Source organism: Lissotriton helveticus, chromosome 4_2 (assembly GCF_964261635.1).
Source record: "Lissotriton helveticus chromosome 4_2, aLisHel1.1, whole genome shotgun sequence".
Taxonomy (NCBI): Eukaryota; Metazoa; Chordata; class Amphibia; order Caudata; family Salamandridae; genus Lissotriton; species Lissotriton helveticus.
In genome coordinates, this window is record NC_136064.1 from 3,057,560 (window position 1) to 3,070,962 (window position 13,403).

General features: G+C 47.2%; 1 long non-coding RNA gene across 1 annotated transcript in view; it reads left to right on the plus strand.

Moving 5' to 3' along the window:
* LOC144752172 (uncharacterized) overlaps positions 1–13,403 on the plus strand; it is a 993,171-nt gene that overhangs the window by 699,857 nt on the left and 279,911 nt on the right. The gene's annotated exons all lie outside the window — the stretch shown is intronic.

The window sequence follows — 13,403 nt, forward strand, 5'->3', positions numbered from 1 at the left end:
GGGATTGATGGAGCAAGGTTACGCATGTAAAGCAACTTGCTTGGATTCAATCCTCTCAGAATAACGTCTAATATGCTAACCAATATGTTTCGTTTACTAATAATCGCACCACACAACATTTTAGTATCTTGGGGAAGCTTATCAATGTGCTTTTACTAACCGTGATCCTAATGCACTAAAATAGCCGCCACAACGCAGGATTTTCTACTGCGCATGCGTCTGTCACACCCACATGACATGATGTATTTCTTTGTTTGGAGGGAAACTTTTGCCTCTGCGCACTAGAATTAAGATGGCTTCTCTATGTTGTAACGTGCTAAAAGCTTGCATCACTGCTTTTACTAAATTGTTCGTTCTGCTTAACTTCTAACACTGTAGTTAAAATAAAGTAATGGGAGTAGAGTAGAGATAAGTGGTATACAGTGCATTCATTTATTCTTTGCGCTAAAACTGTTTTTCTCTGTATTTGCTATTAGCTCGTGTAGAACCGGTTTTTGGAGATCCCACCCAAAGTGGGAGAGTCAAAGCCAGTGGTGCAGGGGACACCTTAAAATCTACGGGTTCTTCTTGCATAAATCATACATTACCAAAGAGACCAGGACAACCAGCCGTGGAGGGAGGACACATTATTTATTAGCTCGAGCTAAGGACAGGGTCCCAGAATGGTACAAAGACAATTCTACGGAGACTGCTGCTTTACTCTGCAGCCTACACATATTTATAGCGCTAGCTACACTCATTTGCACAGTACAAGTTCCTTATTCAGATAAGTTGTTCATCTGACAAGTTCTTTGTCAGTCTTATGTGGTGCAATAGTGGCCAGGGGACATCTGTCTCTGTTTGCACAATGTACGCAGCCCCGTGCTTCCTTGCCCAACTGGTGTGGTCATGGGGCACAGCCTCGTGCTTCCTCTATCAGTTGGTGTGGTCACAGTGCACAGCCTCGTGCTTCCTCTATCAGTTGGTGTGGTCACAGGGCACAGCCTTGTGCTTCCTCTATCAGTTGGTGTGGTCATAGGGCAGTTGGTCGTGACAGGCTGAGTTGCCAACAATGGACAGGATGTGGCTGAGTCTCTGGCACAACTGGGGGGGTGAGGCACACAGGCAGCTTCTTGGAATCGGCTCCACAAGGAGCGGGGAGGGTTGTGCAAGTTTCAACGGGGACGTGGAAAGCAATTCTTCACCAGGTTGCCGAGAGCATGGCAACACAAAATGGAGTCATGTGGGTCATTTTAAAATACAGTTCAACAGTCCCTCCTTTTGCCATGCAGAGGCAACAATCAATCGCGTCTAGGTCAATATCCATCATTTCCTGGACCTCTCTCTCGATCATCATCATGGCATTGTGATGGTGTAATTTCATTTGTATGGGTGTCAAAGAGGTGGCACAGAGCCCACATAGCACGGGCATGCATTGAACACAGAGGCAGCAACAGAGCAATGCGGCTGCAATTATGGCAATGAAAATCATTATCTTCCATCCCCACTGAGATACCATGCTCCAAAACCAGCCGGTTAGGGACCATGAACCCTCATCCTGATGGATGTCGGAAGCAATTTTATGCTGTCTCTGTATTGCTTGATAGACTGTTGGCGCATTGTCAGGTATGTAGATGCAGCAGCTTGTCCTGATCAATGTGCAGACTCCCCCACGGTCCGCCTATATTATGTCGAGCGCCATTCTGTTCTGTAAAGTCATGAGGCGATCGCCTTGAAGTTCCGCCGTGATGTTACTGAGGGCACCGGCAGTTGCGTTGATGGTGGCCTCTACCACCCTTGTGAGATGTCGAAGACTGCGGCTATTGACCATAGGGCCCCAAAAGGGGAGAAACCCTTTAGCAAAGTCCCCAAACTCTTGGCCAGCTGTGTCTTCAGCGTCAATCACACCTCTCTTCTGGATGTGGTGTGTTGCATCGGCTGTGTAGGTGGAGGGGAGCAACCACGCAATGTAACAGGTGCCGGCCCAAGACTTGGGCAGCCAGGTGTAGGCCTTGCTCCCACACACAAAGTACGTATTCAGTGAGGACACCAGAGCTGGGAGAGTCGAACCATTGAGCTGGAGCGTGTAGGCACAGTCACTTTGTCCCACCCATACCGTTCCATTGCTTTTCATGCTCAATGTCTCAAGACAGTGCACCAATGTCTCTCCTCTGCGGCAGGCACTACAGATACCATGCTCTTCGGTGGTTGTGGGCGCAGATCATATCGTGCAGACCCAAGTACTGTTAATCAGGAAAGAGCAACATACTTTCACATTCAGCAGCACTCTCAGGCTCCAACACTTGTTATTCAGTGTCAGAGGATGCTCAGGCTGCTCTTTCATTCTAATTTTCCTTTCATCATAGATATCACGAATGTAGTGCCTTTTGCCAATCTTGGATCCTCCGGTGCACTTCCCTTCTGTTGGAGCAAAGGAAAGGAGGGGGTGTGGCCAAAACTTGGGCCAAGGGGCTCAAAGAACCGCGCGCTGTCAGAGGTTACCAGCACATGACAGGTAGAAAACTGAAGCCTCAAACCAGCCCTGCCGTCAACAACAGGGATCCTTCTTTTTCGCCCCTTTGCACTAAAATTCTTGTTCTGTGGAAAACAGAGAACCAGCTCCTCCTTCAAAAGGAAAATCTATAGGAAGAACGAGAAATTACTTGGGTGATAGTCAGGCATGGGACACAACACTAGGAGTACAAGCAATACACAAAAGCCAAAGTAGTACACAGATTTTAACTCTAACACCGGCTGCTACTCCATATACTGTAATCTCAGCTAATGTTCCAATTCCTTCCCCTGGGAAAATGAAATTTAGTTCCCTTTAAGGAACAAAGCCATACACTGCTCAGGAAGCAGAACAGGATTAACTAGTGTAATATCATGAGAAAAAGTAGGTCCCCTTTAGCAAGAGGCATAGATTTATATTTCATCCTTAGGGTCCAATCAAGGAAAATCAATCTAGACTGCTTATTCCTTAAAGGAAGGGGCAGTAATGTGACTAACTGCAGGATGGCCAAAAAATTGTGTATCAGGTGGCTCCTGTTAATGTGCACACGTAGCTCTCAGCATAGCTTATAGGCTTATGATCGACAAAATCACCTTCTGTCCAAGGCAGACTCTCTGATTACTCCGTATCGGGTCCCACGTTTACTCTATGGACACTAGAGTCACTACCACTCTACTGAGTACTAAGCATGCGTAGGAGGGATATTGTCTGTCGGGCTACGCATACGAATACGAGCACTGCTGTGCAAACACACAGCGCATGCGCGCGAAACACTTCCCTAGCGCGTGCGCACAATCACAGGAAGCGAATAAAACGCTGCCTTCCGCCCCTCGGCTTCCTCTGACTAAGCAGCAGCCGAGTGAATCGAGGAAGGATAGGAAACTAATCACGGCCACGGACCGCGGCGATTAAGTAAGTGCACCCTGTCTCCTCATGCGGGATAATGTTTGACTCTCCCGGCTTTTTTCCAAATTCTAAATCAGTCCCGGTTTCCCTTTTTCCAGCTCCTGCCAGTATTCCGACAAGCACACTGATTATTGTATTGTGCCCTTGATACATACTCACTTTCACAGTTCACACCCTTGCAGGCTCCATAGAGTAAAGCCATTCAGTGTGCCTAAACTATGTTTTTTATTCACAGGTCGTTGCGCTCAATTGGACTGATCCCTTTTAATAATTTGAGCACCACGCAAATACAAACATTGACTCACAAGTAAGCACTGTATAGACTGTTTCCACTTCATAATTATTTCCCATATGCAGACACTGATTGATCCCCTTGTATTAGATCGCAGAGACTGAATAATCCTTGAACTACATAAGCGTTGTGGATGAGATCTAACTGGATCTGATCACTCTAGCTGTAAGAACCTTTTTCTTAAATTCAGATTAGCTAGCACTACCCGGGAGAGCAAAAAAGGCCTAATGCATTTTCCCACACAAATAGATCTCTCCCTTGACTGAACTCAAGCCAAGCTGCAGCAGTGACTTTCTGAATTGAATGTCTCCTACACTCCCCTTCCCAGTAACAGGGTCTCTAAAAGAAATAAGTTCAGCAGCATCTATGAACTCTAAAGTGCGCACCTTAGCGCACCGTAACTAGCTTCTAGAAAGCACCCTGCGCGCCCCAAACATGATTGCCTGGTTACCTTGTAATTAAATATGTGAACAATGTGCATGCCGACTATGCCCATTATGCCACTGGGAGCACTAAGTCACTTTGTTAAGAATACATTGAATAGGGCTAAGTGCTAATTTAAACTTACCTTACTCCAGTTTCAGGATGCTCACCCTGTCCTGATGATGATCTTGACTAACTAAAGATCGAAACGTTGTCGACCCCCGCAAGGAAAAATTCCCCCCATTATATATTTTCCTGTGGATTACCCCTTGTTGTCTAAGTGATATTTCGTCAACCTTCACTTTTTCACTCAAGTCACGATATGCACTCCATCACTTATGTGAGCACCTGAACGTATATCTACATGTTGGAAATGCAAAATGATTAAAATTTCACATGTTGCCTTACATGTTCTGCTCCCAGACTGATTTAATATCAAGTTTAAGTAACTTCTTTTGCTTTTTTGGACCTAATTAGGCCACCTCTGAACCATTGTTTTCCTTAAATACGTCACAACCCCAGGTTCACTTTATGGGGTACCCTTGTTTCCTTAAACCCCATTAGCTTAATGTGGTGCACATAACCTTTAATGAATCACATTCCATCATTGAACACTTCAGGGAAAGCTTCACGGAAACACAGAGAATCTTCACTTTCTCAGACCAACTCTTGCACACTGGCCAACTGTAATCCTTTAATGTACTCCTCCTTTAGCAGCACAGGTGTGGGGGAGTTGGGATCAAGAATAATCCCTAGCTCTCTTTGATGCAGCCAGTTTAGACCACTGCCTTCTTTAACCGGAACTTACATTTCCCCTCTTATTGCATTGGTCCGGAACTTGATCTCAGAATAACCCTAAGATCTATGGTTTGACCCCCATAAGCTCCTGGTACAACAGCCGGATCCTTTATAAAAAATCTGCTAGCCAACTTATTGTCAAATACATCATTTGAGATTAATGTGAGCCAAGCTCTTGAGTCAAACAATGTTTCAACCTTCAAATTCTCAATTTCCACCCAGTCCTTGGGATTTTTCTTAGGAATTCCATCTGTAATGACAGATAGTATACAGGCATCCACATATTTCACAGAATAATGTGAAGAAGCCTTGGTCGAGCGATAACACTTCGCAAAAAGTCCCTTTTTGTTACAGTTTTTGCATACCACATGAATTAGAGGACATTTCCTGAAAGAAGCTAAATGTCCAGCGTTTTCACATCTGTAACACCCCTGTCCCCCGATTTAAATTTAATTGCTGCACTTGGACTACTTTGCTTTTGCGTTCATCCTTAAGCTTGGCTTCTTCACCCTTCACCTTTATTTTACTAACACTAGTTATCTTCTCCTTCTCAAGATCATTCACAAAGGCTAATGTGTGCTCAACACGCTTAGCAATGGACACCACCTCATGCTGCGGTGGATCATCCTTAATCCACAATTCAACCTGACTATGTTACTATGGTACCTCAGCATGAATTGGTCCCTAATACTTTCTTTTACTGTGGAGCCAAAATTACAGGTAGAGGCCAACTTCCTGCGGCTGGTTACATACTCTTCCACACTCTCAACTTTTGTTCATTCCAAAATGGTAGCGTTCAAGTATGGTACTAACTTTTGGGAGATAATAAAGATCGAGCTTTTTCAAAAACATTCAAATTCATTTAGTTCTGCACCATCATATACCAAATCTGGTAATTCTCCAATACCTTTTGTCCCTCACTGCCCAAACAATCCAACAAAAGTGAGGTTTTCCTTTCAATGGACAATGTTGTACCACATCCTCTGGAATATTAAAGAAACGGTAGGACCTCCAAGGCAGAGCTGCAGGTTGAGTTTAGCAAAAACATGAACATTTCAAGTGACCTCTCAAGTCCTAAAGAACTGCCTTGCTCCGTCTCCACTGGGGTACCAAGGGAAGTGGGGGATCAGAACATTTAATTAACAGTAGAAGATACCCAGCAGAGCTTCACATTGTCAGTGAACTACAGGGTGCTACTACTGCAAAAAGCATTGAGAAGGACATTGCAGTGTTAGGATTATTTTTTAAAGAAGCTGATAATGATAATGATAAACATGAGCCCTTGATTCATACACTGAAAGATATTCCACATAAAGGTAACGCCACAGCGATTGGCCACTAAAAGATCTAATCCCAGAATAAGCAAAGCTTGGTTGCTATTTTCGATATCTGTCTGTAATACAACCGTGGTGTGGACAGTGTTTGAGAACTAATTCCACTAGGTCAAAGACAGATTGAAGCTTTCTATGAGCACCAGTTTTTCCCTGATGGTATAATCAAAATGAGCAGGGGGCTAGAGCGAGCAGCAAATACATGAGGTGATGCTGTTGCACTGTTATAGCGCTTTCTGCTAGTTGCTGCTCATTAAAAAAAAAAAAAAATATATTTTATGGATTTTATTCATTTAACATTTATGCACTGTAAGACATGTGCCAAATATTCGTTTCATCACTGTATGAAATAGCAATAAGGAGTTGCTCATTGGTATCAAGCGTCCGTAACATTCAATCAAAACTTCTCTACTGTCAGTTCCCCCCAACTCCCCCTTTTGCAGTTTATTGCCATGTTTAAGGGACGGATATAGTACAATTCCCACTCTAAGCCTGTGTGGGCTCCCAGTCTTGATGTCTCCCACCTCGGTAACCTGACAACGTGAGGCTTCTCTCTTTTCGGTTCCAGCTGTATCGGACTCCCCTGAAGGGATGGCCCCAGTGGTGTGGATTCCCCGACTCTGGTTCTGGGTCTTTCATACTATCTACTAATGTCTCCCAGGCTCTGGCCATCCCCATTGACCCAATCCCCTGTCGCGCATTCCTAAGTAGGACCTTCCCCTTGCATCCCACCCACCCTTCTAGCTCTTTTTTCCATATTGATATTCGAGGTCCTTTGGGCGATTTCCAATGCCTCGTTATTTCCCGTTTAGCCAGGATTAAGGCCAGGTCTTGAAACCCACTAGTGACCCATGTTTTGGAGGTGTGGGGGAACAGGCCCAGGAGGCAGGGGCGCAGGGAACAGACTGCTCTATGATTGCCTCAATTGTGTTTGTAACGTCTTCCCAGTAGTCACGTAACGTTGGGCATGTCCAGAGCATGTGAAACAACTCTGCCCCTATTTTTCTGCATCCTGGAATCCTGTGTCCTCCCTGTGTCCTCCCTGTGAAAATACTTGTTCATGCACCCCGGGGTGAGGTACGCCATGTGTACAATAAAAAAATTGATTAGCCGAAATCGGGCATTTCTCAAGACTTTGGGGTTCCTCGTTAACACAGCCTCCCAGTCTTTGTCTTCAATAGGGGTGTCCAAGTACACTGCCTAGCGGTCCCACAGCACAGCGGTTGCAGGGAATCCCCCGCCCCCCCAATGCTTTATAGAGGCATGTAACCACTTTCATTCTGCCTCCGGCAGTGCCAATGTATCTGCAAGTGTCATGGTGAGGAGGTTCTGATATACCCACTCCCCAGTGTTCCCAGATCGCTGCCACCAACCCCCTATGCAATAAGAAATGGTCATTGGGAAGGTCTAGGCTCTCTCTAAAGTCTTCAAACTGGAGGAGTTCCCTGTCCCTGTAAAGGCCCCCCGTCGTGTTGCCACCCGCTTAATCCTAGAGGCCCTCAAATTGCCCTCCGTGTGGTCGACTTTGTTTTTTTTGTAGACCTCTTCTCCAGCAGCGTCTCACCACCTATACCTTGCCAGTACTGTCAGGTGGTATTCTACCCACTTTCAATACGATTCTCAGCAGCACATCCAGGTTCAATGTGAATGGTCCAGTCTCAAGCCTCTGTGTCTGTTGATCGGCCACCCTTAGGGCTAACCACAGCAGTTGCCCTTCTAAATAATATCTTTTCAAATCAGGGACTGCAAGGCCCCATTCCTCTGTCGGGCACTGCATTGTTTTCAGGGCTACTCGTCTGCGGCCGTTACCCCAGAGAAAAGTTGTCAGAAAGGAGTTCCGGTCGGTAAACCATTTCATCGGCATCCACATTGGCAATACCGTAAAGAAATAGAGCAGGTGCAGGAGCGCCGCCATTTTTAAAAGCGCCACCATCCCAGCTAATGGTCCTCAAGGATCCTACAGCTGTCCCCAAATTACCTTCTAAGAGATCGATTGAGAGTGGTCCAGGGAAGACCTGGCTTGGCATTTCGGGCTGGACTGTTCCCATGAGGCACAGGGTCAACTCTTTATACACAAAATATCCCAGCACTCCACTGTAATTTGTCTTGGTCAATATATGTTAGATATGAAACAAGTATCATAAAATGTTCTCAAATGTTCACAGACTACCAACAATATTAGATTCTCATAAGAATGGATAATTTATTTTTTAGACAAAATATGGCTATTATATATCGAGACATCTATAAATGCCGCATTGTTCCGACCACCCTACCCTCCTGCGAGTGTTTTCACTTCTCGCTAGAATTCTCCCCCACCACCACTTTCTCAGGCATGTTAGCCTATCGTCCACCCGGTCCCCTCAATAATTTTGTTACCAAAATAACTGACCTCGCGGCAAGTGCAGTGCTGTCTTCGCCCAACTTCACCCTGCTGGGAGATCTCAACATACATCTAGATGATCCCCATGACACTACAGCTAACAATCTCCGTTCCAACCTACAAGCTATGGACCTCTCTCAAAAAGGTTTTCCTGCAACCCATAATAGGGGTCACCTTCTTGACCACATCTATAGTAATATGGATGACTTAATGGTGGAGACCCCTATACCTCTACCTTGGACCGACCACTTTTTAATACCTTTTATTTGGCGCACAAACCCCCCTTCCTCCTCTCAAAACCTTGCCAAGCATCGAGGCAGGAAATGGCCCTCGCTCCCCCTCCAAGCGTGGGAAGCCGCCCTTGCCAGAGCCCCTCCTGGGAAGGTAACAAACCCCAACATTGCCACTAACAATTTCGATAACTGGATTTCGAATACCCTTGACCTGGTCCTCCCCAAGCACCCCTGCACCTCCATAAAAAGACCCAAGGTCGCCCCATGGTACACCCCCTCTCTCAGAGCCATGAAATTAGCCTGCCGTAAACTTGAGAGAGCATGGAGGCATGATCACTCTCACCTCAGGAAGGCTGAGTATAGAGCTGCCATAAAGCTCTACAAGCAGGAGATAAAGGCAACTCAAGCCTCCTTTTACGAAGGGAAAATTAATGCGGCCGCGAATGCCCCAAAGGAAATTTTTAAAATTGTTAAAACCCTCATTTCACCTTCCGCGGAGTGTCCCTCTGCCGAAGGTGCTCAAATTCGCTGTAACGACCTTGCCGTCTTCTTTTCCCAAAAAATTCAGACCATATATTCCTCCTTTGGGGATGTTAAGAATGAAGTGGAACTATGTCTGCCCATTACCTCCGATCCTCCCGCCTCTTGTACACTCGATACAATTCCACACCTGGACAGTCTTGGTTTGGATGGACTAACCACCAAGATTACCTCTGGTTCCCCTAATGACCCAGCACCCCCTCAAACCCTCACTAAGGTCATGGACGTTATCCGCCCGGTCATATTGGATGTCCTCAATACATCTATCACCTCCAAATCCGTACCACCTCCTTGGAAGTGTGCGATGGTGAGGGCCCTATTGAAGAAGCCCAATCTTGACCAGAACAACCTGGCGAATTATCGTCCCATCTCCCTACTCCCCTGGCTGAGTAAACTGCTAGAGAGGCACGTAAATAACATCCTGGTAGACTATTTAGAGTCCAACAGTCTACTGCGTGCCTCTCAGACAGGGTTTCGCCCTCTACACGGGACCGAAACTGCCCTTCTGGCGGTAACGGAAGAGGCAAGAGCGGTGCTGGACCAGGGAGGAAAGGTCGCCATTATCCTTCTTGATCTCAGCGCCGCGTTCGACACAGTTAACCATGTCACACTACTACAACGTCTGGCGGACTTGGGTGTGTCGGGCGCAGCCCTGGAATGGCTGACATCCTTCCTGGCTAACCGCTCCTTTCAGGTCTTTGAGGGCGAGACAGTATCTCCCAAACACCCACTTAGGTGTGGAGTACCGCAGGGCTCCTCTCTCAGCCCCACCCTCTTTAATGCCTACATGGAACCCCTAGACAGGATAGTCCATCCCTTCGGTGTGCGTATTGTCACCTACGCGGACGATACCCAACTGGTGGTCTCCTTGGACCACTCTGAGGGATCGTCCCACACCTTAGGTCCCTGTCTAGAGGCTGTCGCCAGATGGATGCAATCCTCCTGTCTGAAACTTAATGGGGAGAAGACAGACATCCTTCTTCTGGGCAACTCTTCTCCCACGGCCCTTTCATCCATCTGGCCTCCATGTCTAGGCCCGCCTCCAGTCCCCAAACCCCAAATAAAGAGCCTTGGGATCTGGCTCGACAAAGCTTTAGACTTCACGGCCCAAGCAACTAAGACCGCCGCCACTTGCTTTGGGATCATGAGGATGCTGCGGAAGGTGCTCCCCCTGCTCCCATTCCAGGCAAGGAGGGTCTTGGTCCAGGCCCTCATACTCTCCCGCCTGGACTACGGAAATGCTCTTTACATAGGAGCTCCGATTTCTGTTACTCAGAAACTCTAAGTGACACAAAATAGTGCGGCCCGTCTACTCTATAATCTCCCCCGCTGGCAGTCAGCGAGGAATGCCTTAAGGGAGCTTCACTGGCTCCCTGTAGGAGCGAGAGTAAGGCTATGTGTATCTTACACAAAGCCTTTCATCGCACAGGTCCCATAATTCTTCATTCGTTGGCCACACCCTACGTCCCGTCCCGTTCCCTCCGTTCCTGCACCCTCCAGCTGGCCACCCTTACCAGAGTCAGGAAAGCCCGCTGGGGTGGCCGCTCCTTCTCCCACACTGCGGGCAGGCTCTGGAATACCCTTCCTTTATCCCTCCGAGGCAACGTTAATCACATGTCCTTCAGGAAAGCTCTGAAAACGCACCTGTATAGTAAAATCTGCTGAACTGCCCGAGGCTCGCGCTGAGTATTCAGTCATAAGCGCTGCGAGGCCTCCGGGTAGTCTAGCGCTATACAAATGCAATTTTCATTCAGGTCATCTCATCATTAACAAACAGGCATAAAATTTAGCACAAAGTTTGAAATGTCCATGACAAATAAAGGGTGTTAGATATTTGTTCAACACTAGCAACAGTTATGTGTCCTCCTCTTCCAGGTCCACAAACGACAACAGCCGACACGTGTTTCGTCACATCATGTGACTTTCTCAAGGCTGTAACGATAACCGTAATTTCTCATTTGTTTATACACATAAAATTGTTTCAAAATCAACTAAGATGTTTTAGATCTAGGCATTCAAAAAGAGTTTCTCATTATCAGAGTGTCTACTTAGAAAAACCTATTTATGTTGTGAATCTTATAAAACTGTGCAATTAATCAGTTAGGAAAAAAGGACGGTGTGATTAGAAATAAAGATAAGAAGCTTCAAGAAAAGATTTGCCATATTCCACACCCTTCGTGTGAAAAGAAAGATTAGTGCTTGTCCAGTCCTAATTCAGACAAATGTGCTATTGCCCGCAAACCTCAAGATATATGTAACGGGAAAACTAACCTTCTAGATTCCCCCAAAAGTCATCAGATTTTGATCTCTTAACCTATGTTATTCTTCATTCGTCACCACTGTAGCATAATGATCTTCAATCTACCTATTCGATTTATGTAGGTTTTTGACTGAACTATTATTAGGATGACAGTTTTCCCCGCAATATTTGGGATATATTCTTACCAAAGAGGTTTCAATGATATAGCGAAGGGGTATTAAACCCTTGGTTTCTTTAAACCAAAATCACGTGGGGCATTAAATTGCGAGGGAAAGAATTTGGATCCTGTGACTTGACTACTAAGGCTCGAGATATACGAGTAAAACAATATGCATCTATAGGGGCTCATGTAACAAATGGTATAAATAAGGGCTGACTCATCTTGAAGATAATTAGAAACATATTCAGATGGTGCAGGGATTCAAATGTTGCTATTCGCAAGATTGGTTGTCAAAAACCTACATAAATCGAATAGGTAGATTGTTTTAATAATATTTTTCTTTCTTTTAGAAATTAGGCCTATCAAAGTCCCATTTTCTCTACATTGCGACTGGAACATGATTTTAAAATAAGTGAGTATACTGTGTCCTTACAGAATTATGTGCGTGATAGGTAATATGAATAGCATGGCGACATGCAGATATTCACAAAGTTGGAGACCGGGCGGGCTGACAGACTTCGCTGAGTCGCCGCGGTCTGGGGGGACCATATCCGCTGACCTTGCCGCTTTATCCGGGACGCGGTTGTGCGAGAGGTGGAGCACACCGCGTCTTAAAATCGGCGACCCCCCCGCCCGCGGTGGAGGCCCGCCCCCCCCCCCTGCCCGGGATTTGGACACCCGCAGCGCGCCACGTTTCCTCGGCCTTTGCCTGCATTGATCCGGTGGAGCCCCGGAGGAGGGTGTGACCCCCCCCCCCGTGCTGCCGGATTAGATCGGGACCGGACAATCTGCTGTGACGGCCCAGCTTGGTGCCCGGGGCTTGGCGGACGAAGCGGTGCTGCTCTTCCCGCCTATGTGCAGTTCGGGCTGCCGTGCCCTGACAACTTCTGTCGCCGATCTGCGCATTAGTGCCGCTTGCTTGTCAGGCCTCGCCCCTCCTCGCTGCGGCTCCACTAGTTAAGAGGCCCGAGGAGCTGCCACCATCCTTCGCGGAGTGAAGATTCACCGATTGCTGGTACTGCTGACCCTGCTGGGACGCCAAGCCCCGCTAGATCTCATTTCTGCTGGGCGCCGAATCGCCATCTTGCCTGCTGCAGCCTGACACACCGGCTCCCTTCCAGTGGATTACTGCCTAGTGTACCGCTTCTGCTCGAACTCGCTGGGGGATCCAATACCTACCCACTTGACTGGTCTCTGCTTCCTCCCCCCCGGCATAGGGTGTCGCACACCCATATTGGAATTGCGGTGGAGGTTCCTGAGCCTGACGGTGCAGACGCAGGCGGTGGTCAGACGCGGACGCTACCGTTGGTGGGCATCTCTGACATTGCTGCGCTCTTGATGATCTGAGCCTGACAACCCCCCAGAACTATTTAACTCTGGTCCACGCCGCACCGCGCTCTGGCTACCGCCTCCCCTACTGCGCTACCGCCAAAGACGGACACTATGGGCCGCACCGACACCAGGCAGTCGAAGATCCCCTTCGAGGCCAAGAAAACGCCCAAATCAGCGGACATTGTGGTGAGGAGCCCCCCGACGCCGGAACCGCAGGATGAAGACTGGAAAACCATCCTATTAGGCATGAAGCA